This window comes from Suricata suricatta, chromosome 15 (assembly GCF_006229205.1).
Source record: "Suricata suricatta isolate VVHF042 chromosome 15, meerkat_22Aug2017_6uvM2_HiC, whole genome shotgun sequence".
Lineage (NCBI taxonomy): Eukaryota > Metazoa > Chordata > Mammalia > Carnivora > Herpestidae > Suricata > Suricata suricatta.
Window position 1 is genome coordinate 50,390,123 of NC_043714.1, and position 23,811 is coordinate 50,413,933.

Below are 23,811 nucleotides of genomic sequence, written 5' to 3' on the forward strand. Positions count from 1 at the left end.
TCCCTCTAAACCTTTGTATTAGTCAGTGTTCTCCAGAGAAACAGAACCAACAGGAGACATCTATAAGTATATCTATAACTATGCCTGTAACTGTAACTACATCTATATCCTGTACGTATACCATATCTATCTCTAGCTCTATATCTCCATCTACATCATAGATGGAGATTTAGGTAGAGACCCAGAAATAGAGAGATATTGGGGCACCTGGGTGGCTAAGTCGGATAAGCATCCAGCTTCGGCTCAGGTCATGATCTCATGGTTCATGGGTTCGAGCCCTGCATCCGGCTCTGTGCTGACAGCTAGCTCAGAGCCTGGAGCCTGCTTCAGATTCTGTGTCTCCCTCTCTCTCTGACCCTCCCCTGCTCACGCTGTCTCTCTGTCTCTCAAAAATAAATTTTAAAAACATAAAAAAATAAATAGATATTTATTATAAGGAATTGACTCACATGATTGTGGCTGAGACTGAGAAGTCCCAAGATTTCCATCTGCAAACTGGATGCCCAGGAAAGTTGGTTGTGAAATTCAGTCCGAATCCAAAGGTCTGAGAATCAGGAGATCCAATGGTGTAAATTTCAGTCAAAATAGAGGAAAATATGAGATGAAACGTCCCAGTTGGAGAAATAAAAAAGAAGAAAGAAAAAAAGGGGTGAAATCTTCCTTCCTCCTATTCAGACCCTCAAAGCATTGATGTTTCCCATGTACACTGGAGAGGACAGTTTACTGAGTGCCTGTGCTAGTCTCCTCAATAAACACATGCACAGACACCCAGAACCATGTTTATCTGTGCACCCTGGGTCTGGCATGTGGATGTGTAAAATTAACCATCACAGCTTCTGAGCCTTTCTGAAGCTTCCCATGTACCTGAATCTTCGGCTGTCCTCACTACTCTCTGGGATGCTGGGATGAGGAAGGTGCCCATCCTTCCTCATCTCTCAGAGCCCTTCTCTTCGGCTCCTTCCTTCCTTCCTTCCTTTCTATATTTATTTATTTATTTTTGAGAGAGAGAGAGAGAGAGAGAGAGAGAGAGGGAGGGAGGGAGAGAACGAGCATGAACAAGGGAGGGGCAGAGAGAGGAGGAGACACAGAATCTGAAGCAGGCTGTCAGCACAGAGCTGACAAAGGGCTCAAACTCACAAACCTTGAGATCATGACCTGAGCCAAAGTCGGATGCTTAACCAACTGGGCCACCCAGGCACCCTTCTTTGGCACCATTCTGAGACACTGAGGGAGGAAATGCCCTCCCTTGGAGTGTGTCACTTGATTCTTTAGATCACTGATTTCAAAAAGTTATTATGATGTTGTCTATTACCTCTAGTTAGAGAAGTCTTGACCTAAATGTGATTTGAGTTGAGAAGACAATATCAGGTACATAATATCTTCTTTTGCAGAGTTTTTCATAGAACTTAGTAACCCTAAAAGAAATCAGGAGGACGCAAACCAGACAAGGCTTTCGGCAGCCCATTCCGAACTACACACACACACTGCTTCTCCTTTGCCCTGCCCCCCAAGTGGAAAGATACTGATAATCATTTGTTCTATGATTTAATTATATTACTAAAAAGGCAAGATTAAAAGTTAGGCAAGTGATGAGGGAATTGTGATATTATGCATCCAATTTTGAAATAATTATAAAGACTTTGTAGCAACCTAGAAAACATTTTTTATATACAGCCAAGAGAAAAAAGTAGAATATAAAATTCATAAACAGCTAAGATAAAAAAAAATAAGCAAAATATTTTGCTACAACAAACCATAACTTTCATTTAAAAAGATGGGAGTCCTGGGTGGCTCAGTTGGTTAAACATCAGACTTCGGCTTGGGTCATAATATCATGGTTTAGTTTGTGAGTTTGAGCCCCATGAGCCCCCCGCATTGGGCTCTGTGCTGACAGCTCAGAGTCAGGCTCCTGCTTCAGATACTGTGTCTCCCTCTCTCTCTGCCCCTCCCCAGCTCATGGTCTGTCTCTCAGAAATGAATAAAATTAAAAAAAATTTCTAATAACCCATAGAAAAATTACTTCTAATCCCATCATCACCTTCCAAAAAAACATATTTTCATTTTTTCTGTGTCATTTTTGGCTCATTATACACAACAGGTTCTCTCTTGCTTCTTTGCATTTATGTTGCTCCATCCCCTTGGAATACTTTTTGTCATATTCTCTATTTATAAAATTAATATATTTAATCATTTGGCATATATTTACTGAGGTTCCTGTAATATAAAGTAGAAAGATAGTAATCAAATGTCTAGAGAAGTGTTTGTTCCTCTTATTAAAACAAACTTCACAGGGTATTCTTTTTGTGATGCTTTTTTGATCTTATCTTTGAATCAATTGGGTGTTTCCTCTTCTGGATGTACCACTATAGAACCATTTATCAGATTGCTTTGTAATGATTGTTTCCTGTATTTCTCTTTAGCTAGACTCTGAGCATATTGAAAACAAAGACTGTCTTATTTCTTGTTATAAGTTCTGGGTCTAAAACTGTACCCAGGGAAGGGGCCCCTACATGCTCAGTTGATTAACTGACCAACTCTTGATTTCAGCTCAGGTCATGATCTCATGGTGATGAGACCAAGCCCCATGTCAGGCTCCATGCTGAGTGTGGGGCCTTCTTAAGATTCTCTCTCTCTCTCTCTCTCTCTCTCTTTCTCTGCTCCTCCACTGCTTGATTGTACTCTTTCTCTGTCTAAAATAAAACCTAAAAATCAAATAAATAAATAAAACTGTACCCAGTTTACAACAGAGAATAAATGATAGATGAAAGGAAGATAAAAATGGAGAGATAAAAAGAAGAGCAGGAGGCGGAGAAGGCAGAGGTGAGATTAGTGCTGGGATGTAATACGTGAACTTGGTACACGCAGATACAATTTTACTAAAGCACAGGGAATAGCAGCTTCAAACCATCAAAAAAGCAATTCTAACAGGCTTGCACTGGGGTGGCATCCATACCCTTTTTCATTATCTTGCTGCTTGTTAAACTCAGTGGTCAACCCTATTATCCTACATTGTAAATTGCATTTATTTTATGATCCATCTTCAGCTAGAACAATATGAGTAGTGGAGTATCATCACGGGAATTTAATTACCTCTAATGATTAGTAAGAGAGATGTTTTGAAGGTAATGTTTACCTCTCAGAATAATAAAATTGCAAATGTTTTTTTCTTATCAGTTTGGAGCACATACAAAGGATGGTTTGTTTGTTTGTTTGTTTGTTTAAGATTATCCACAAACTTGGGTTTTAGTAACTTAACTATTCATTTATCAAGATTACCTGTGCAAGAAGAAAATACATATGCATAGTCTCTCTCTGTCTCTGTCTCTGTTTCTCTCTCCTCTTCCACCCACCTCCCCACTCACCCCTCTCTCTCACACACACACCTTACCTCAGTGTCAGAGGGAAAATAACTTTACTTTCTTTTTTAGGCTTCCCAAAAAATCCACAATAAGAATTCAAAAATCCTTTCCCCAGGGTGTGTGTGTGTGTGTGTGTGTGTGTGTGTGTGTGTGTGTAATTTATAGATCACTAAATGCCTTCTCACAAATTTAGTTTAGAGGGAGATTCAGATTGTTTATCCCTTTGTTAAAAGCAAGATTTTTTGGTCATTGCCTGGGGTGATGATATGACTTTAATAATAAATATAGTCTTTTGAGACTCTTCTTAGTAGACATTAGACTTTTAAAGATCCTTGTGATTTTACATCCTGAACTTATGTGTAGTCAGTTTTCATTAACTTACTCATCCATTCATTCAGTTCTTCATGAAACCAACACTTGCTGGACTCCTATGTACATGACTGGGGCTAGAATATGTCACAAAGATACAAATGTTAAGAGGGTAGGATCACATGCTCTTGAAATTCTTACAACTTAGAAGGAAAAGAAGAATAAGAAAAGTCAACAAAAGAAAAGTACCTACAAGATGGTACAGAAGAGAGAAGAATGGAGGGATTCTTCTGTCTCTAAGGATCAGGGAGCATTGGTGAAGCTTTTCTCTTAAATCCAGATCCTAAACATATAATGAATTCATTGGAAGGTTCAACAGGCAATCATGAATTACCTACCTTAGAGAGTTAGAAGAACAAAGTTCCCTTCATGATGTGACTAGCATAATGACAAATGTGAAAAGTAGGCTCAGATTGCCACGAAAGACCCCAGAGATGAAAAACTAAGCAAGATTTACTCATCTAAATGGTACAGAAAGAAATCGGGCCAATAAGGGGGCATAGAACGAGTAGAGGTATATGCATGTAGACCCTAGATTTAGAATAGTTGTAGATGACAATGTGTGGGTTAGAGTTAGTCAGACTCTGAACTACTTTTCTGCAAGCCAGGTCCTATATATTTAGTTGGAGTGGCCCAGGATGCAGCCTGACCTGGAGAAATGCTGAAGGCCTCTATTCTGGGGCTCAATGCAGGTATTGAAGCATAAAGTAACACCAGGAACAGAATGAATGCCAGTGTCCTGTGCACAGAACACTGGAGCCCCTCATGCATCATTCTCCTTCTCCCCAGGGAATACAGCTTCTGACAAGTGCAGTCATGAATTCACTGCAGTCGAACAAGAATCATATCAGTTTACCAGGTGTCTTGGATAGTCATGATAGAAAGTCCTTAGACATTCTTGGAAACTGTCCTGCAATGTATTAAACAAGTTTTTGGTGGGTGTGAAAGAGCTAGCAAAAGAAACACCCTAGAACCAGCCAGAGAAAAAAGCAGAGGGAGTATTTACAAGAGTGCAAAGAAATCTAACAGAATGAAAAGGCAGAAATGTTGCTGAGCTTCATGAAAAGATGGAACAACTAGATCTCATCGTCTCCCTCAGTCTTGCCCTTCTGCCCTTCTCCCTCAGTCTTGTCACTCCATTCTCAGTGCAGAATCCAACTTTTTCTTCCTCCCACTCCACTTGACATATCTCAATTTTAAGAGGCTTGCCAGATTAAAGCTATAATCTCTCATGCACTTTTAAAAATTCCTAAGGCTAGATTGTTATAACTACATTCAAATGTTCACACCTGGGACTATGTGGATTGTGATGTACAGTTTTGGAAAAAGGAGTTGGATGTAGAGATGTCATGACCCCGGTATTTTCCCAATTCTCCCATATTCTCTTAAATATACAGAATAAATATGAAAAAGAAATTCTAACAATGAGAGCTCTGTTTTTCATCTAAGAGAAAATTTGTTCATTTAATCACAGAAGTGAAATGATTTGGAAAGCAACCACAGTTGGACAAATTTATGGCCAATCTTATTACAGATCTTGAGAACAAATCTAACTTGACACAAAGTTTTATAACCAAAATCCATGTGAGAATATGTGATTTTAAACAAGATGATGCTGACTTCTATGATATTGCATATTGATGCACATTTCTAGAAATGCTGGCCCCTATTACCATTCTTCTGCTGCTTCATTTTTCACTAATGACTGAGTGATTTAAAAAATAAATAACTAAAACCAAAATTGGTGAACTAGAAGATTTATGAGATTTAGTTTCACAAGGAAAGAGTTTGCCTGAAAATGAACATTTTAATGACGTGTCAAATTTATCACCAAAGTTTATGTTATTTCCAGTACAGACCCCCAAATTTGAAAGGCTACATGAAGACAAGGAGCAATGTAAAATTCATTTTAATTTTTACTTTAGATAAAAGGGAACATATGCTTTGCCTGGCTATCTGAATATTTTCAGTTGCAGGAACATTGCTGGGGATGCTGTCTGTACCTTGTAGAGAAACCCTGTTTAATTCTTCTTTGGATTCTTTTCTTGTACATAAAAAAATTCTCACTCTGAACTGGGAAGGGATTGAGCACCCCCTGTGCTGAAATTGATTCACAGGTAGTTAGGAAACCAGGTGGCTTGGTAACAAAGAGCTCTTTTTCTCTCTCATTTCCTTTTTCTTTTTTCTTTATTATTTTCACAAAAGGGCTTTATTTTGTGTTTCTCTTTGTCAGAAATCCCTGACTCACAGATCATCCATTCTTTGTAACAGTTATAGTTTCCACACCACACCATGACTCAGGATATTAAAGATACTAGAGACAGATTCTCATACCGACTAAAATGTGAAGTCCCAGAGAGAACATGCCCAGTAGAGGCAGACTGTGGGAGGCTGGGAGAAGACAGGAAAATGAAAATTTGAAATGAAATCTAATTGGATACCTGAAATGAGTAATGAAATTTCCGTTACAATTTTAGTACTCATTTTCCTAACTAATCTCCAGGGTCACTCAAGCCTAAATTGACAGAATGCTTTTCCAAGTCCATCAGAGTCCTGTGGAGTGAATCAAAGGCCTGCTGTCTAGGCACCGGTTCCCTGCACCACAGCTTTGCTCACTGCAAGCTTCTCCAAGCCCTGCAAAGACCCAGCTAGGCATCCAGGAGAAAGACATTTGTATGTCCCACCATTATGCTATTTGAAATATCACATTCCTCAGAAAAGCCTTAGGAAGCAATCTGATTTAACCAGATAGGTACTGGATTAGTAACACGACTTCTAGCAGCTCCTCCAATGAAAAAGAAATGGTTTAGGTGCTAACAATCTACATCTAGAGCCAAACCACCTAGGTTTATACTCAGGCTCAGCCACATACTGCCTTTTAGGAGATTGTGCTTACTTAGTAATATGTATATAATAACGTGTACATGATGCAGTGACAAATTACTTAAGACTTCTGTAGGAAATATTGGTTGGAGGCTGTTACATGCTTTCACTGCACAAAGTAAATGTTACTATGTAACATCCTCCAATAACCATTTCCCATCTGAAAGTTCTCTAATTTTTGGCTCATAGTCATGGACATTGGTCTAGCTAGGTAATTTCTAGAGTTTGAGGGAACAAGATGAACAAAATATCAAGGAAACAGAGGGAATTTTATAAATAAATAGGCATCTTACATCCCTTCTCTTTGATGATTTATTTCTCTTGATCAATGAGATTGCTAGAACTTAACTTTAATTGTTCTTATTTTTTCCTTTGCAGTAAGATTTCTGTCAGTGGACTTCCATGCAGAATTTCACACTTTTGACCTTTTTTTCTTGATTTTTTTCTCTTCATCTTACTATCCCCAAGTCCTTGTTTTTCTCCTTTATTTCAAGTCATTCTATGTCTTCATCATGATTTCTCTTGCTCCTTCATCTCATTAAAAGCATCAGCTTTCCTTGGGGTTTACTGTCAGCTGTTTTCCATTCTCACCCTACTGAATTTTTCTCAGCCTTTCTGAGTCATAAACATTTTTCAAAAATCTGTTGAGAACTAGGAACAATTTCAGAAGGGCCAAGCATTGGAAAAGACATATTCACAAATTTTGCATTTAGTTTCCAAAGATTTATTAACACCCCCTCCACTTACAGCTTCTCCTAGGAAAATCCCCCTGCTCTTAGGCTTCAGTATCCAATATGTGTTGATTGACTCAAATCTGCATTTTTATTCCCAATCTCTCCAGTCCTCCAGCCCTGTGTGTACCCAACTAGGGAATGTGTCCCTTTGGAAATTCTCCAAGCATCTTAAACTCAACCTGCCCACATGAAATACAACTTCCCATGTGAGTCTACTAGTCTTTACCTTGTTGTTTGACACAAGTGGGTGATGCCGCCAGTCACTCAGGTGTCCGAGCTTGAATGGTAGTCATTCTAGACTTTTCCTTATTCATCCGTTCTCTCATTTTTACTTCCTACTGATCTCAAGGATATAGTTTCTCAGTCATTGTCATACTTCAGATCCTCATAACTTCTTGCCCACTTCAGTGGCAATTAAGATTGCTTAAATTATTTTTAATTGCATAATTAATAAATATTTTCTTATTGTAAAAGATCCAAACAAAATAAAAGTACAAAAGGATAAATTATCTCTTTCTATATGGCCTTATTCTATTCAGTGTCTCTCCTTCCACAGATATATCCACTATTAAGCATTTGGTACATATCTCATTAGTTTTTTTCCTTATGTTTGCATACATGTGATGCACAGATGCAAAGATATAGGGCTTGATTTACTTTTACATAAATGGGAACATGCTTTACATAACAATCTCTCGCTTGATTTTTATTTTTCACTTATTGAAAGCTTTGTGGAAATTTCCTTTTCAGTACATATGGAATATGTGATATTTTTATTTTTTAATGTTTATTTATTATTTATTTTGAGAAAAAGTGAAAGAAAGAAAGAAATGCACATGCGTGCTCATGAACAGGGCAGGGGCAAAGATAGAGGGAGAGAGACAATCCTAATCACAAAGCCCAGTGTGGGGCCTGATCTCAGGAACCATGAGATCCTGAGCTGAGCTGAAATCAAGAGACTGAGCACCCAGGCGCCCTTGTGTGTGATATTTTTTATTAAAAATTTTTTTAATTTTTTATTTATTTTTGAGAGAGAGACACACACAGAGTGTGTATGGGGGAGGGTCAGAAAGAGAGGGAGACACAGACTGTGAAGCAGGCTCCAGGCTCAGAGCTGTCAGCACAGAGCCTGATGCGGGGCTCCAACCCACAAACTGTGAGATCATGACCTGAGCTGAAGCAGCCCCTCAACCGACTGAGCCACCCAGGTGCCCCTTGTATGTGATATTTTTAATAGCTGCTTGGTATTCTATTGTAAGTGATCCAGGACACATAATTAAATCTTCTGATAAGAATGTGGCATGTTTCCATTTTTCACCATTATACATCACTGTTATCCCTACGCATACCTGTTGTGCACACGGCAGGATGCTTCTGAAGGTGCAATTCCTAGCAGCAGATGCCAGAGACTCCTGTCTGCTCTCTTACCTCTACCATCTGCTTTCATTTATTCACCGCCACTCAATAACAAGGAAAAAATCTTAGCATCTACAATTCGTCAGCCATCGTGTTAGACATGTGGTCACAGAAGAACCAGCTAATACGCTCCTGCTCTCAGGGAGTTCAGAATAAAACAGGAGAGACAGACAGCAAACAGATGACTCAAGTGCCATAGGATGAGGACAAGACAGAAATGTGCACAAGATCCTCTCTCAGAGAACATAGATTAAAAAAAAATGCTTATTTTGAAAAATAGGTGAGACTACTCAAAGGAGGTTCTTAGATAATGCTTGAAGGGAAAGTTGGAATTGGATTGATGTAGAAATGATGGGACTTTTCAACAGAAGAAACAATTGTGATTTATGTCTTGAGTGCCAATACCATGCACTGTTCAGAAGTGAACAAGATTAAAAAAAGAAAAGGTCCCCCTTTTATGGCTCCATCCTTGTAAATGGGGGGAGGGGATTGATACAGAGATGCATAAGAAAGTGTATGATGCAAATTCAAATCATGACAAATGTTAGGAGAAAGAAAGCAGAGCAATGGGATGTGAGAGGTGTTAGAAGTGAGCTATTAAGAGATAGAGACATCTGTAAAGGGTTTGCACAGGTTACATTTGCCTTGGGATGTGATGGGTCAGAAGGAGTCAGGCACAACAAATCCTGAAGAAGTAGCTAAATAGAAGGACCAGCAGGTGCAAAGACCCTGATAGGGGAATGAGCCACACAAACAGAGGAATAAGAAGGCCAGTTATAGAATTAAGAGATAGAGTGTGTATCCAGGGAACTACAAGCATTTATGTGTGACTGGAACCGCAGAATGCCAGGAAGGATCCTTTATGATCTGCTCTCTGGTTCCCCCCTTCTCCCAACAGCACCTCTGTCACTGCTCAGATGATCCTTAGGCTCCAGATACACACTTGTTTCCAATTACCTGAAACAGCCACACTGTCTTGTCTTTGCTCATGTTGTTTTCACAGACTTGAATGCACCTTCTTTGCCCAGCTAACTCCAAATTTCCCTTTGGGGCTCAGCTCAGTGATCAGGGATCCTTCTCCAGACCTCCAGCTGTGTTAGGAAGCAGTCCTTTCTGTAGCATCTAGCCTGTGCATGGATAACCCTCTCAGTGAATTGCATCTCTGCTGTATGCAGGGCTTCAGTAATTTTCACTTGTCTCCATAGAATTTGGCCTAAGAACACGAAGTGGTTGTGTCTGCTAATCAGAGCGGACTCCTTGTCTAAGTTCACTATGGCTCTCCTTCTTCCTCATCTGGGCTGTGAGTTCTATAGCACAGCCCTTCCTGTAGATACCCAAGAAAAAGGTATGTCTCATCCCATGTGATACTCTAAGAATGGAGACATCCTTATTATTGGATTTGATCTGTTTGGTATGCATCATCTAAGAAGCCTGTAGTCCTTATTTTTATATTTCTTTTATTTTTCTTGCATTTGCATTTTCAGAAGAGGGAAGGAAAACAACTTTCTTTGTGATAACATGTATTATGTGGTAGCCCATTGGCTCAGTCTTTGCTTGTTACTTTCTGGAATGCTCAAAGTACCACTAAGAGGTAGTTATCTCTTATCTTGCAAATGGGAACTTAAGGCTCAAGCAAATAAAAAAGCAGAGTTATAATTTGAACCCAGTTCAGTCTAATTGCCTCCCTCAATATAATAACAGGAAGCTGTGTCTAAGTCAGAAAGTCTCTTTATAATACATAAATTCATAATGAATTCATTAAATTCCTAATTCATAAAATAATTTCTGAATTTAGGATTAATAAAATGAAAACATTAACACAAATAATGAGACAGTCTTGATGTAAAAATGTCTAAGAGAACATCATTTGAAAAACTTAGGAGAGACATAATTGACATTACATAAGGCAAGCTATTATTCCTGCCTCAGATTATTACCATGAGGACAAACTAGAGCTAAAGGCCAAATTTAACAACAGATCATTACAAGCCAAAGGATATTTTTTTTCCAGTACTCACTATGAAAGGTAAAAATGACTATGATACCACTCATAATGATAAGTGCTTAAGGATTCTTTATTACATATAGAAGAAGCAGTCATTGTTATAAAAGTCCAAAGTTAACTGCATTTGAGTCATACTTCTTATTCCGGGGGGGGGGGGGGGGGGGGGAAGCATGTCTTCAAAGTGTCACGAGTCCTTCATTCTAAGTAACACTTAAAAGGTAGCATCTTACAATTTGTTCCACTCAGATCCTCCTCTAATTACATATGTTAGCTGTACAAGCATTTCAACATTACTTATATATCCCATGAAAGCTTTTTCCGATAGCAAAGTGTATTTCAATTACACAGTTTTTTTTGAAGTGCCTAATAAATTTGAGTAGCTGTCCTGTAAAGCCCAAACACAAACTTCTGTAAAACATGGTCTCTGCCCTTAGGAAATGTATGGTCCATTGAAAGATCCCTACAAATGGAACTTAGTGCAATTTAAATATTCTGTATACAGTTTGCTCATCTATATAGTATAAGTGAAGGTTCTTTTGTAAAGCAATTCCTTTAGGTTCTTGAAGTGCAAAATCAGCATTTAATGGAATAAGACTCAGTTGTTATAAGATAAGAACAATGTTCCAAGGCTATTTGGATGGTTAGTGTTAATTGTTACTACATTGTTTCTTCTCTCAGGCTGAAGGAATTTAATACATTGTATGATCTCAATCACTTAAATACAAACAAGCATGTATAGAAATATCATTGCAGAAATAGGGGTGCCTGTGTGGCTCAGTTGGTTGAGCACCTGACCTTGATATTGACTCAGGTCATGATCTCAGGGGTTGTGAGATCAAGCCCATTCCTCTGTGGGATTCTCTCTTTCTTTCTCTCTCTGACCCTCACTTGTTCATGTGCATACACATTCTCTCTCTCTCTCTCTCTCTCTCTCTCTCAAAATAAATGTTAAAAAACAATCATTGGTGAAATAACCCAAAGTACTATTAACATTATTTCTAGGTATTATTAAAGAGATGTTAAAAATATTTTCTGTATTTTCAATTTTATAATCAGATAATTTAACAAACACGATTTTAATAATAAGATAAGGGGCTCCTAGGTGGTCAGTCTGTTAGGCATCTAACTTTGGCTCAGGTGATGATCCACAGTTCATGAGTTCAAGTCCCACTTCAGGTGAGCATGAGCTCTGCAACAGGTGAGCCCCAACTTCTCTCTGTCTCTCTGTCTCTCACTCTCTGCCCCTCACTCACTTGCACCCTCTCTTTCTCTCAAAATAAATATAATAATAAGATGAATATCTGGCTTCCACATTATAGCCTAGACTTACAGGCTATTATTATAATAAACCTTAGCGGTGAGCAAAGGAAAGTTTTAATTCTCCTATAAATTATACTTGTATGGTCTTCAGCAATTTACATTTTTAAACCTTGTTTTCCTTGGATATTTAAATGAGAAATTACCTAGAATAGGTATTAGAATTTGATGAGGATTAGATGAATTTGTGTAACATTATCAGAGATATCTAATGAAAATTATTAGAATTCTCTCATTCTTTGCCATGAAGACAGCATGAGTTCCAACGATCCTTTGGTTTTGCAGTGTTGCAAAGATGAAAATAATTTACATTATACAGTTTGAGAATAAAAAGGGACACTAAAATCAATTAAAATTACATAATTTAAAACATATAAATTGAAAATTAGTTTATTATCTGGACTATAAAGCAGTTCTATTTGAAACTACTTTCAAAAATTAAATTATTTCTAAAATAAAATTTTTGTAAAGTAAAGCAAAATTGTTAAAGACGTCTTTTTACAGTGATTGCAAGTATAATAATTGTTACTATACCTATTCATCTGCCTTAATCACTTTATGAGGTATGTCCATTTTTAATACTGGTATTTTTTGGAAGGTTATATTTTTCCATATGGTATAATTATTTTTATTTTTTAATTGTTGGCAATATTTTTCAAATTTGCATTTTAGGATCAATAAATTTGGTACTCTTGTCTCTTCTATAAAATATAAAGTTTTCATTAAAAAATTTGTCCTTATTTTTTCTAATAAACTCAGAAAAATCCTGCTTCATGGGGAAAATTTTGTTTTTTTAATGTGCAAGTATTTTAGTCCAAATTTTTATAGATACTTCATTTAAAGTATCTTTCTTCAACAAATATTCTTCCAGGATAAAACCCGTAATTATGAATAGTGACAAGGTAACATCATAATTCTTTTTGATGTTTCACCAAACTTGCATAATGTAAAATCAGAAGCCTTCTCAATTTCATTTTATTTTGATGCAATATATATTTTTTAGCTGAATATATATATTCAGTTGAAAATAGGAGCTTCATCAAAAGATTTTTTCCATAAATTGAGATGCTCAAAAGTGCAGTTGTTGAATTTCAAAATTATATGTAGTGTGTTGAGCTCTAAAAAGTTAATTGAGTCAGTTTCTCTCTTGCTTTTACAAGGATAAATTTCAATATCTTGTTTCTTGCATGCTTTATTTTCAGTAATTGTTATTCACTAAAAGCTTCAAACACTGGACTTTTTACACTCACTTATGAACATTTTGATTAAAATTTTCAAACTAATTTGGAGGAAAATATAGTCAAAATTTAAAGAACTCATTTAAAAATAAGTTGAATACCATTTTAGGACACTTAAAAATAATATCAAAAATAGTTATTTAGATGTTCAAACATAAAATTTAATTGATACTGTGTACAAAGAATGCTGTAAGCCATACTATTATGCTTTTTGTATAAGACATCAGTTTCATCAAAATAAAAATTTTAGCTTCAGTACTTTTACTGGTTTGTAGAGTTATATTTTTAAACTTTAAGCATACATTCTATTTTGATTGATTAAATTTTAGAGTTCATTTGGATGCTGATGAATTAGGGCAGAAGTTGGCAAACTACAACCCTCTGCCCAACTCTCTGGAACTCTGCCTGTTTTGGTAAATGTAGTTCTGTTGGAACATATCCATGCTCTTTTGTTTATGGGTTTTTCTATAGTTGCTTTTGCCCCAAACAGTAGAATTCAGTAGTTGTATCACAACCCATGCAGATTGCAAAACCTAAAATGTTTACTCTCTGGCACTTTACAAGACATAAATTTGCCAGCCCCTCAATTGCGAGTACACTACAGCAAATTCCAAGTATATTTCCATGTCATGAGTTTCTTAGTTGAGTATTAATATTGTTTTTACAATGATGCCATCTATGCTCAACCAAAATTTGTATTGATATTTTCCCCACAAACAAGTATATTTACCTTTAATGGTGAACTTCTTAAGTGCACTAACAATAGCAAACACAGTATGACAAAATGAACTTCCAAGAGCTTCACTTTGATTCCATGAAATGGATGAAAAAAAGACAACCAGTTATTAGAATTAATTGATCCTCCATTTCCGTAGGTAATTTTCAGAAGAAGCAGAACTGGACAATTTCAGTGGTTGGGAGGCTTAGTAAGGATTATCCTTGGTATCAACTCCTGTAAAAGAGACAGGAAAGAGGCAGGACTGGTCAAATCAGAAGTCAAGTGGGCCCAAAGATAGTCTCTGCCATTTCATCAGACATATTCTGCTTTGGGTCAAAATGGCTACTACTCCTTCCTTGATCAGACAGCTCTAAGATACATGTGACCTTGGACAAGCAGTTCTCTGCAGCTGAAGCAATCGCCAAAGAGATTGATAGCTATAAGCTCTCTGCCAGCAGCCCTCCTCAGTGGTCTCATTAACAAGTCCTTCCTTGAAGGGGGACCAAGGAGGGGCATGCCCATGCTATGCGCATCTACTTCTTCACATATATTCGAGGAGCAGCTCCTCCAGGATTCTGATGGGTGTCTCTTCTGAGGGAAAATTTACAGAGAGAAGGTTAATGGTGCTGGCTGTAACTCCTACAGTTACGGCTGACCTAAAAGTCACAACTGAGATGTTGTTTTGTTTTGTTTTTTCCTTTACTACTCATTCCAAATTCCCTTTACCATCAGGAAGCACCTCTGGGAATCTTGGCTGGCTACCATGCACTTTTCAGACTGAGCTTGCCTGAGAGTTGTCATTTTCCATCCATATTGGGCAAGGGTACACCAAGTGGTGCCCAACTGGGTCATGTACATGTCAGTATTCCTCCATTGTGTTAACAGCAACCCTTCCTCCTGCCGATGATCAGAGTCACAAATCCTTGCCAAGATGATGACGCTTCTTCGTGTTCAATAACCTCTGGATACGAGGAGACTGAAATGCTTAGGCATCAGTCATAACTTTTTTCTGTGTCATTGTAAGAAGTATTCTCTCTTAAGGAACCAGGATTTAATGAGCCTCAAGTAGACCAGAGTTGTTGGGACAGAAGGCACAAATTCTTCCAGTTGGTTACTGGGAATGATGATAACTAGAGCTGCTCCTATTTCTACTCCCTAATTCTGGGACCAATCCTTTCTTCCCATTTGAGACATAGTTCCATATAAAGTTCTTTGATTTAAGGTATATACCATGACTTGGAGGATGGTGCCCCATCCTTGTAAAAATGTCACTTCTGAACTAGCACTGAAGTCATGCCTCCAAAAGACTATTTCCAGCATTCTGACGTGCAGCAGTCTCTGGGTGGCGTGGTATACCAGTGGATTCTATGGTCATGGGCCCACTCCTCTTTTTCTCTGAAGTGAGTTTCTATTCTGACGAGATCCTGTGCTGGTGGGTCAGATATGTCATATACCTTCATAGAGGAGAGTAGTTTGTTAGAGGTTCTTTGGGCTGAAAAGGCAAAACTCTACCTGGAATATGTGCCTATCCCTGCCTGAAGGAATCACTGGCCCTTCCATGGTGAAAGGGGCTCATCCTAGTCACCTTGCCACTAAGTGGCAAATTGGTCTGCTTGAGAGATAATGACATATCAGGGACTTGATATTGGTCTCTGCAACTAGCAGCATAGAAACACAGCAACAGTGGCTAGATCAGCCTTGATAAACTGGAACCCATGGTGTCAAGCTCATGTAGAGCCACCACGACTAATCCATTCATGTAGACAATGACAAAGCCTGACTGACATCAGCTGGTTAGAGTGAGATAAGTGACGTTCCTGAGGCACAGAATGTAAGCAGGCGCTCCCTCTGGGGCTGTGCACATGCAGAGTCAGCACCCAAGAGTCAGCTCCTCCTTGTATTTGTGCGCCCTAGGTGCCTCCCTTGTTTTTAAGCCCTACCCAAGTCATCGTGTTTACTAGTGCCCCTTCCCCAGGGTTTAACCACAAGCATTAACTAATCATACCATATCAATTCACTGTATGCCCATTCTCGTATGCAAATTTTTCACTATCGCCCTTGTAGCTGGAATTATATTCCTTATTAACATGATTTATATTTTTTGCCTGTTTGTTTTTTGTTCAGTAGCTGTCTCTTGTCTCTACCTCAGTTAGAGCTTCCCCATCCTCTCGACCACAGTTACAGTTATAGTCCCTATAACCTTTGTAAACTAGAATCATCTCTTAATGATTTGTAGTTGCTCCATATGTATTCGTTATTGTCATCCTCCCAACTGGATTCTGATTTCCTTGATACTCCTGTACTCCAAAAGACCTATCTAGCACAGTGCTGAACATACACAGTGCAAAGATTTCACTTTGCATTTTTCAGAGGATTCCTGTGACTCTTCAGAGCATACTCACATACGGCTTTTATTTAAAGAAAAACACTACATTCAGTAAGAGGAAGAGAATATCAGTCAGCACTGGAATCTGAGACATATCAGGTGTCAGGTTCTTTTACACACAGTAATGTGCTTTGTCTATAAATTAAACTGCAAGATTTGTGTGATGAATATTAATTAAAGAGAACTCAGGGCAAAAATTCCATCTTCTGTGTCTCTCTGGTCATATAGCCAAACCTGGCTGTCAACTGCTTAAACTAGGTGGTACTAGTTAGGGCTCTCCAAAAAAACAGAACAAATAAGATACACACACACATGTGCACACACACACACACACACACAGGTTACATGTGTGTGTGTGTATATAGGCTAATTTATACATATAGGGGTATGTGTACATATATATGTATACACACATATACATAATTTTTAATGTATATAATAAGCATAATACTCATATATATAGCACATATAGTATATGCAGGAGATTTATTATGTATTACATATATGTGTATATATATGAGGAAATTTATTCTAGGAATTAGCTCATGTGATTATGGAAACTGAGAAGTTCCACAGTCTGCCATCTGCAGGCTCTGGAGAACTGGGAAGGTGCTGATGTAATTCAGTCATAGTCTGATGGTCAGAGAGTCTGGGGTTGGATGGTGAAAGTCCCAGTCTTAGTTCAAAGACCCAAGAACCAGGAGCACTGACATCCCAGTGAGATGCTCAGGAGAGGATGCATGTTCCAGCTCAAGAAGATAGTACAAATTTAACCTTTTTCCTTTTTGTTTAACTTAGGCCCTCAAAGAGTTGGATTCTAAACCATGGTGCCACTGGCATTGGTGAGGCAAATATTCTTTACTCAGTCTACAGATTCAAATCCTAATTGCTTCCAGAAACATCCTCACAGACAAACCCAGAAATAATGTTTTATCAGCTATCTGGATATCAGCTATCCCTTGGCCTGGTCAAGTTGACATATAAATTTACCATCACACAAGTGAAAAACCATCAGTAAACAAACCAGTACAGCTGTCCTCAGGGGCGTTTTGGACTTTAAATAGCACATCATAAATCCCACCAACCTTATCTTGGCCAACAGCCAAAGTCAGACATCCAGGTAGCCTCAGAAAGAGTCAGAGACCAGTCTTAGCTCTCTTTATATGGACTCTTAGTAAATGCTTGTTTGGGGTTAAAAAGTTTACTTACTGAATAAAGTAATTTGCTTACATTTTGAACCTATTTATGCCCATGTAAGGCTATGAAAGATGCTTTTTAAGTCTCTTTGTAAACCTTTAAAGCAATTCCCTAAAGTAGAGAGAAGATGATTGATTTCACTTCCCAAATCTTGACTTACTTCTCTATTGGCTCTTCTTAGAAAACAGGGAAATGTTAGTCCTGTTGTGTATATTCCAGTTCATAAGACATGATTGCCTTTGTGTCTTTTAATGTTTCATTTTGATTTAGTAAGTTCTTTTTAAAGTGTCAGATTAGTAAAGACATAATACATGAATGACCAATGTGTCAACAGCAAAGTGCCTTCACTTAAAAGTATGAAATTAATTTAAACTGTCTTTTGCCTGAAGGTGGTACTTCTACCAGGAATGTGCTATAGGAGTATATATTTAATAATAACTATAAATGCAGACATTCATTGTTATAAATATAGATGCCTGGCAAATGCACTTGAGGGTTCAAGTGGCCAGGCTGATCTAATATAATATATTGGTGTAAAACAGTACTTCCTGAAACTAGGAGAGTAGGTCTGGCTACTTTGGTCCTCAAAGAGCATGCCCTAGAGTCATATGTAAGTCAATATTCAAAGTGCTGTGAGGATAGAAACTTTGTCTGTCTCCCTCATGGTTGTATCTCCAGTGCTTAGCATACCAATGGCACACAGTGCACATTCAATATAAGCTTGTTGAATAGGTGAATGAAAGGGGGGGGGAATGAAAAAAGACTTGCTTATAATTGTGGCCCTAAATATTCAGTCAAGGTGAAGCCAGAAGTTCTAACTTCCATTTCCTTGGAGACACCTCACCAAGTCTCAGATGATCTTTTTTTGTGAAATTAGGACTGGCTCCAGAGTCACACAGCCATTTCCACCCCTTAGGTGGAGATGCTCAATGCCATCACCATTCCCCACTAGTGAGTGAAGCAAATTTTCAGCTTTACTCACATTCTGGTAAAGACATGATAAATGTGAAGATTGAGGAGATAACAATTTGGGCAAATAAAAGAATAAAGATAATTTCCCTTTAAAAATGAAATCACCACTCTTCTCTCCCTGTCCTCAAGTCCTCAATGGCTTCCTTTCACATGTAGAGTGATGTCCAGAGTTCTTATTCTGATCTGCAAGACCTGCAGGGTCTGGCCCTGAGTTTATCTCCCAGATGTCTTCACTATGCCCAAGTGCTCAGCCTCATGGACTTTCTTCCCAATTTGCAAATATACTAAGGGCATTTGTGACCTTAATGATCTCTGTCTGTACATTCTTCCTCCAGGCTTCTGTGGCACTGGCTTCCTATTATTCCCAATCCAATTATACCTACTTAGAGTGGCCAGCTCAGGATAGGTCTATTATCTATGAGTCCTGGGGATTATATTATTAATGTATTTACTCACAATATATTACTCATTTACTCTTATTTATTTTTTTTAATTCCACACAGATTCCTCAAAGGTAGTAACTTTGTTTTTTGGCAATGTTGTTTGCTTTTGTTTGTTTTCTTCATGCTGTTTCCCCAGTTCTCCAAACAATGGCTAGAACACACTCAACAATTACTTGTTGAATAAATGCTATGACTGCTGGGTAGGATCTAAGGAAGATAAGAAGGAAATTCCCTTGATGTCTCATAAGCAATATCACACTAAGCCATAACAACAAGCCAGAGAATGATGGAGACAAAAATTAAACATGTTTCTATAATTTCCCTTTCTTCAGATACACTTGACCTTCCCTGTACTTTGGGGTTGTGTCCCTGGGATGAATAATGACACACGATTCTTGGTACTGCCACAATAGGTCAGATACATAAAGCTAATTAACAGACCATCCAGAAATACTCATAAACAGTTTAAGGCAAGATTTGCATGTCTTTTCCTGACTGATAGTATTGAAAAATTAAAAAGAAGGCAGATAACTTTTTTCTAAAAAAAAGAAAAAATATATATCCTAAGTTGATTTAATATTGTTGAATAGCTTTAACAATTCCTTGAAGGAATCATTAAAATTTTACTAGGAAACAGAAATACATTTTCGTTGAGCACTATCAGAATTGCTGAGAAAACAATGGTAAAAAAAATACAGCATTTTTAAATGTAAAAGCAAATAAGACTATTCACATTTATAAACCCCTTTGTATATAAGATATTTTTCTTTATTAAATATAAATAACAATTGATTCCTTTTCTTTTTCTTCCTTTATACAAGATCATTGTATCTGAAGAAGATATAAATAATGATAATTAAATTTTAACAATTATTTACCACTACTGCTAAGAACACAGAAAAATCCTATTTAATCCATACTCTGTGCTAGGCATTTTTCCATTATTTTTATGCACTAATTCATTTAATCTTCACAACCAACCAGTGAGATAAATATTATCATTCCTATTTTAAAATTGAAGAAATGCGGTACAAGAGAATTAAATAATTTGCCCCAGATTACAAAGCTAGAAAGTGGTAGAACTGAGCTTTAAACCCAGGTGGTCTTAGACAATACACTGCAGTGCCTATGACCAACAGACTCCATGCCTCTCAATGTACAATAAGCCATAGTAAAGGCATTGTTTCTATAAACTAGAGATGAGTAAGGTAAGGCAGAGGAAAGGTGTGTGATTTCCCTGCAATAAATTAAGAAGCAATATGAGGTAAAAGATAAAAATTTATATGTATTACAAAAGGCAGAACAAGAAACAGTACAGAAGAACCAAATCCTGATGGGTACTACAATGGTTTTCAAATTGGTTCAGTTTATAAATACTAAATATATAAATGATATTCACAAATATTTATGTAATAGATATATAAGGAAATGAAAAGGTATCTTTTTTGAAAAAGAATAAATATAAACAGTGTATCATATAAATATTATCTTCAAATTAATGCTGAACTATAATATAATTCCAGTTAGAATCCTCAGGAGATACCTCTGTTGTTATTTATGGTGCATGTGGGATTCTAGACAAAAGGATACTACATTTTATATTGAAGAATCGTTGCCAAAAAGTAGTCAAAAAAGAAGAATGAAAAAGAGAGCAATGGGGTTGAGGTCCTGCCTACCAGATATCAGAAAATTGTATGGGGCACCTGGGTGGCTCAGTCAGTTAAGCCTTTGACTCGGCTCTGGTCAGATCTCACGTTAGTGGGTTCAAGCCCCGCGTCAGGGCTCTGTGCTGACAGCTAGCTCAGAGCCTGGAGCCTGCTTCTGGTTCTGTGTCTCCTTCTCTCTCTGACCCTCCCCCTCTCATGCTCTGTCACTCTGTATCAAAAATAAATAAAACATTAAAAAAATTAAAAAAAAAGAAAATTGTAGGAAGCCATTGTAATAGAATCAATATTGTATTGGTACAGTGATAGACACTAGATTGGCAGATCAGAAAAGGGAATTTAGAATTAGATTCTATTTGATGACTAAATTGATACATGTAACTAAGTCAGTAGTTCAATTTAGTGTGTGGGGGGGGATTAGTAATAAATGATATTATCATTATCTATGTGAAAGAAAATTAAATTATGCTCCTCCAAATGCAAAAGTAAATTTCATATGAATTAAAAACTCACCTAAAAAAATAAAACAAGGGCGCCTGGGTGGCTCAGTCGGTTAAGCGTCCGGCTTCGGCTCAGGTCATGATCTCAGAGTTTGGGGTTCAAGCCCCGCATCGGGCTCTGTGCTGACAGCTCAGAGCCTGGAGCCTGCTTCTGATTCTTTGTCTCACTCTCTCTCTCACCACCCCCCCTGCTTGTGCTATCTCTTTCTGTCTCTCAAAAATAAATAAAAACATAAAAAATAATTTAAAAACTAAATAAATAAATAAAACTATACAAATCTTGAAGAGAATGAAGTAGAATTCATACCCAATCAAGTGCTAATGGAGACTTTCTTAATCAATTCTGGAAAACAAAAAGCTAGAAAACATAAGATGTGGATATCTCTATGTGAAAATAATGAAAAAAATATATTGTATAAGAAGATAACATAAACAGAGATAAGATACAAGAAATAGATACAGAAAAAATATTTGCAAAGAGCATAGAAAGAAGTCATAGCACAGAAAACTCCGTGTGTTCAGCATCCCAATTTCTCTTCCTAAATATAATTAGGGCCGTGAGACTAAATTCTGACCTTTGGGATGTGGACAGATACGACATAAGCCACTTGCTGGCCTTGAAAATATCCTGTTCTATCCTTGTATTAGTTATTTGTTGCTGTCTAACAAATTACCCTAAAACTTAGAGGCGTAAAACAACAAGCATTTATTACCTCACAACTATGGTGCATCCGGAATCTGGATGAGGCTTGGATAATCCTTCTGGTTCAAGATCTCTCAGAGTCTGTGACCAAATTGTTGGCTGGTGCTTTCATCTCTGAAGTCTTGATTAGGAAAGGATCCACTTCTAAACTTACTCATGTAGTTGTCAGAATTCAGTTCCTCGGAGGCTGTTGGACTGAGGATGTCACTTCCTTACTGTCTATTGGCTAAAGGCCTCTCTCAGTTCCTTGTCAAGCAGAGCAGCTGGCTTCTCTTAGAATGAACACAAGGAAGGCACAATTGAGAAGCCATGGTCTTTTTGCAGCCTAATCTGAAATATGACCTCCCAGCATCTCTAATACACTCTGCTACATGCAAGCCACTAACTCCAGCCCATGCCAGAGGAGAGGATTACATAAGTGCATGAAAACCAAGAGGTGCCTGCCACAACACTCCAGATCTCTCTTTTCCTGCCATAATGATTTTGGAGGCAACATTTCCTGGACATAATGTCTACAAGGTGAAGGAGGACTTCTTGACCTATAAGAAACATTGGCAAGTTGAGAAATAAACTTGTATTGTGCTGAGCTATTGAGATGTTTTAACATGATGTAACACTGCCTATTGTGACTAACAGAGTATTCATATTTATGCACACACAGAGTATTTACAACTTGATGTGATGGACTGAATAACCCAATCAAAAATAGGCAGAGAAAATAAGATTATCACTAACTGGCTGGGTGTCCTTGGCTAAGTTACTTTACCTCTGTGTCTCAGACTTCTCAACTATAAAAGATGATGATAATAATGGCAATGACCTCATGAGTTTGTTGTGAAAAGTAAATAAACTAATCCATGCACTGCCCTTAGTTCTTGGCACATAGTAAATACCAGGTGTATGTGAACTGTTATTTGTTTTGTTTTAATTAATTAATTAATTACTTTAAAAATTTACATCCAAGTTAGCTAGCATATAGTGCAACAATGATTTCAGGAGTAGATTCCTTAACGCTCCTTACCTAGTTAGCCCACCCTGCCACCACCCCTCCATCAACCTTTTGTTTGTTCTCTATATTTAAGAGTCTCTTATGTTTTATCCCCCTCCCTGTTTTTATATCATTTTTGCTTCCCTTCCCTTATGTTCATCTCTTTTGTACCTTAAAGCCCTCATATGATATTTGTCTTTCTCTGACTAATTTCACTTAGCATAATACCCTCTAGTTTCATCCATGTGGTTGCAAATGACAAGATTTCATTATTTTTGATTGCCAAGTAATACTCCAGTGTGTGTGTGTGTGTGTGTGTGTGTGTGTGTGTGTGTGTGTGTACCACATCTTCCTGATCTATTCATCTGTCAATGGACATTTGGGCTCTTTTCCATACTTTGGCTATTGTCAATAGTGCTGCTGTAAATATTGGGGTGCATGTGCCCCTTCAAAACAGCACACCAATATGTCATGGATAAATACCTAGTGGTGCAGTTGCTGGCTCATAGGGTAATTCTATTTTTAATTTTTTGAGGAACCTCCATACTGTTTTCCAGAGTGGCTGCACCAGTTTACGTTCCCACCAGCAGTGCAAAAGAGATCCTCTTTCTCCATATCCTCACCAATGTCTGTTGTTACCTGAGTTGTTAATTTTTGCCATTCTGACAGGTGTGAGGTGGTGTCTTATTGTGGTGTTGATTTGTATTTCCCTGATAAGGAGTGATGTTGAGCATTTCTTCATGTGTTGGTTGGCCATATGGATGTCTTCTTCAGAGAAGTGTCTATTCATGTCTTTTGCCCATTTCTCCACTGGATTATCTGTTTTTTGGGTGTGAGTTTGATAAGTTCTTTATAGATTTTGTATACTCACCCTTTATCTGGTATGTCATTTGAAAATATCTTCTCCCATTCCATCAGT

The 23,811-nt window shown here is 37.6% G+C and overlaps 1 long non-coding RNA gene across 1 annotated transcript; it reads right to left on the bottom strand.

The window, feature by feature from the left end:
- Nucleotides 1-455: 455 nt before the first annotated feature.
- Nucleotides 456-22,290, bottom strand: LOC115279460. Its single transcript, XR_003903451.1, has 3 exons — nucleotides 21,915-22,290; nucleotides 14,052-14,273; nucleotides 456-544 (listed from the first exon to the last, which is right to left on the bottom strand). It is a non-coding gene; the product is annotated as an uncharacterized LOC115279460 (long non-coding RNA).
- Between the last annotated feature and the right edge of the window lie 1,521 nt (nucleotides 22,291-23,811).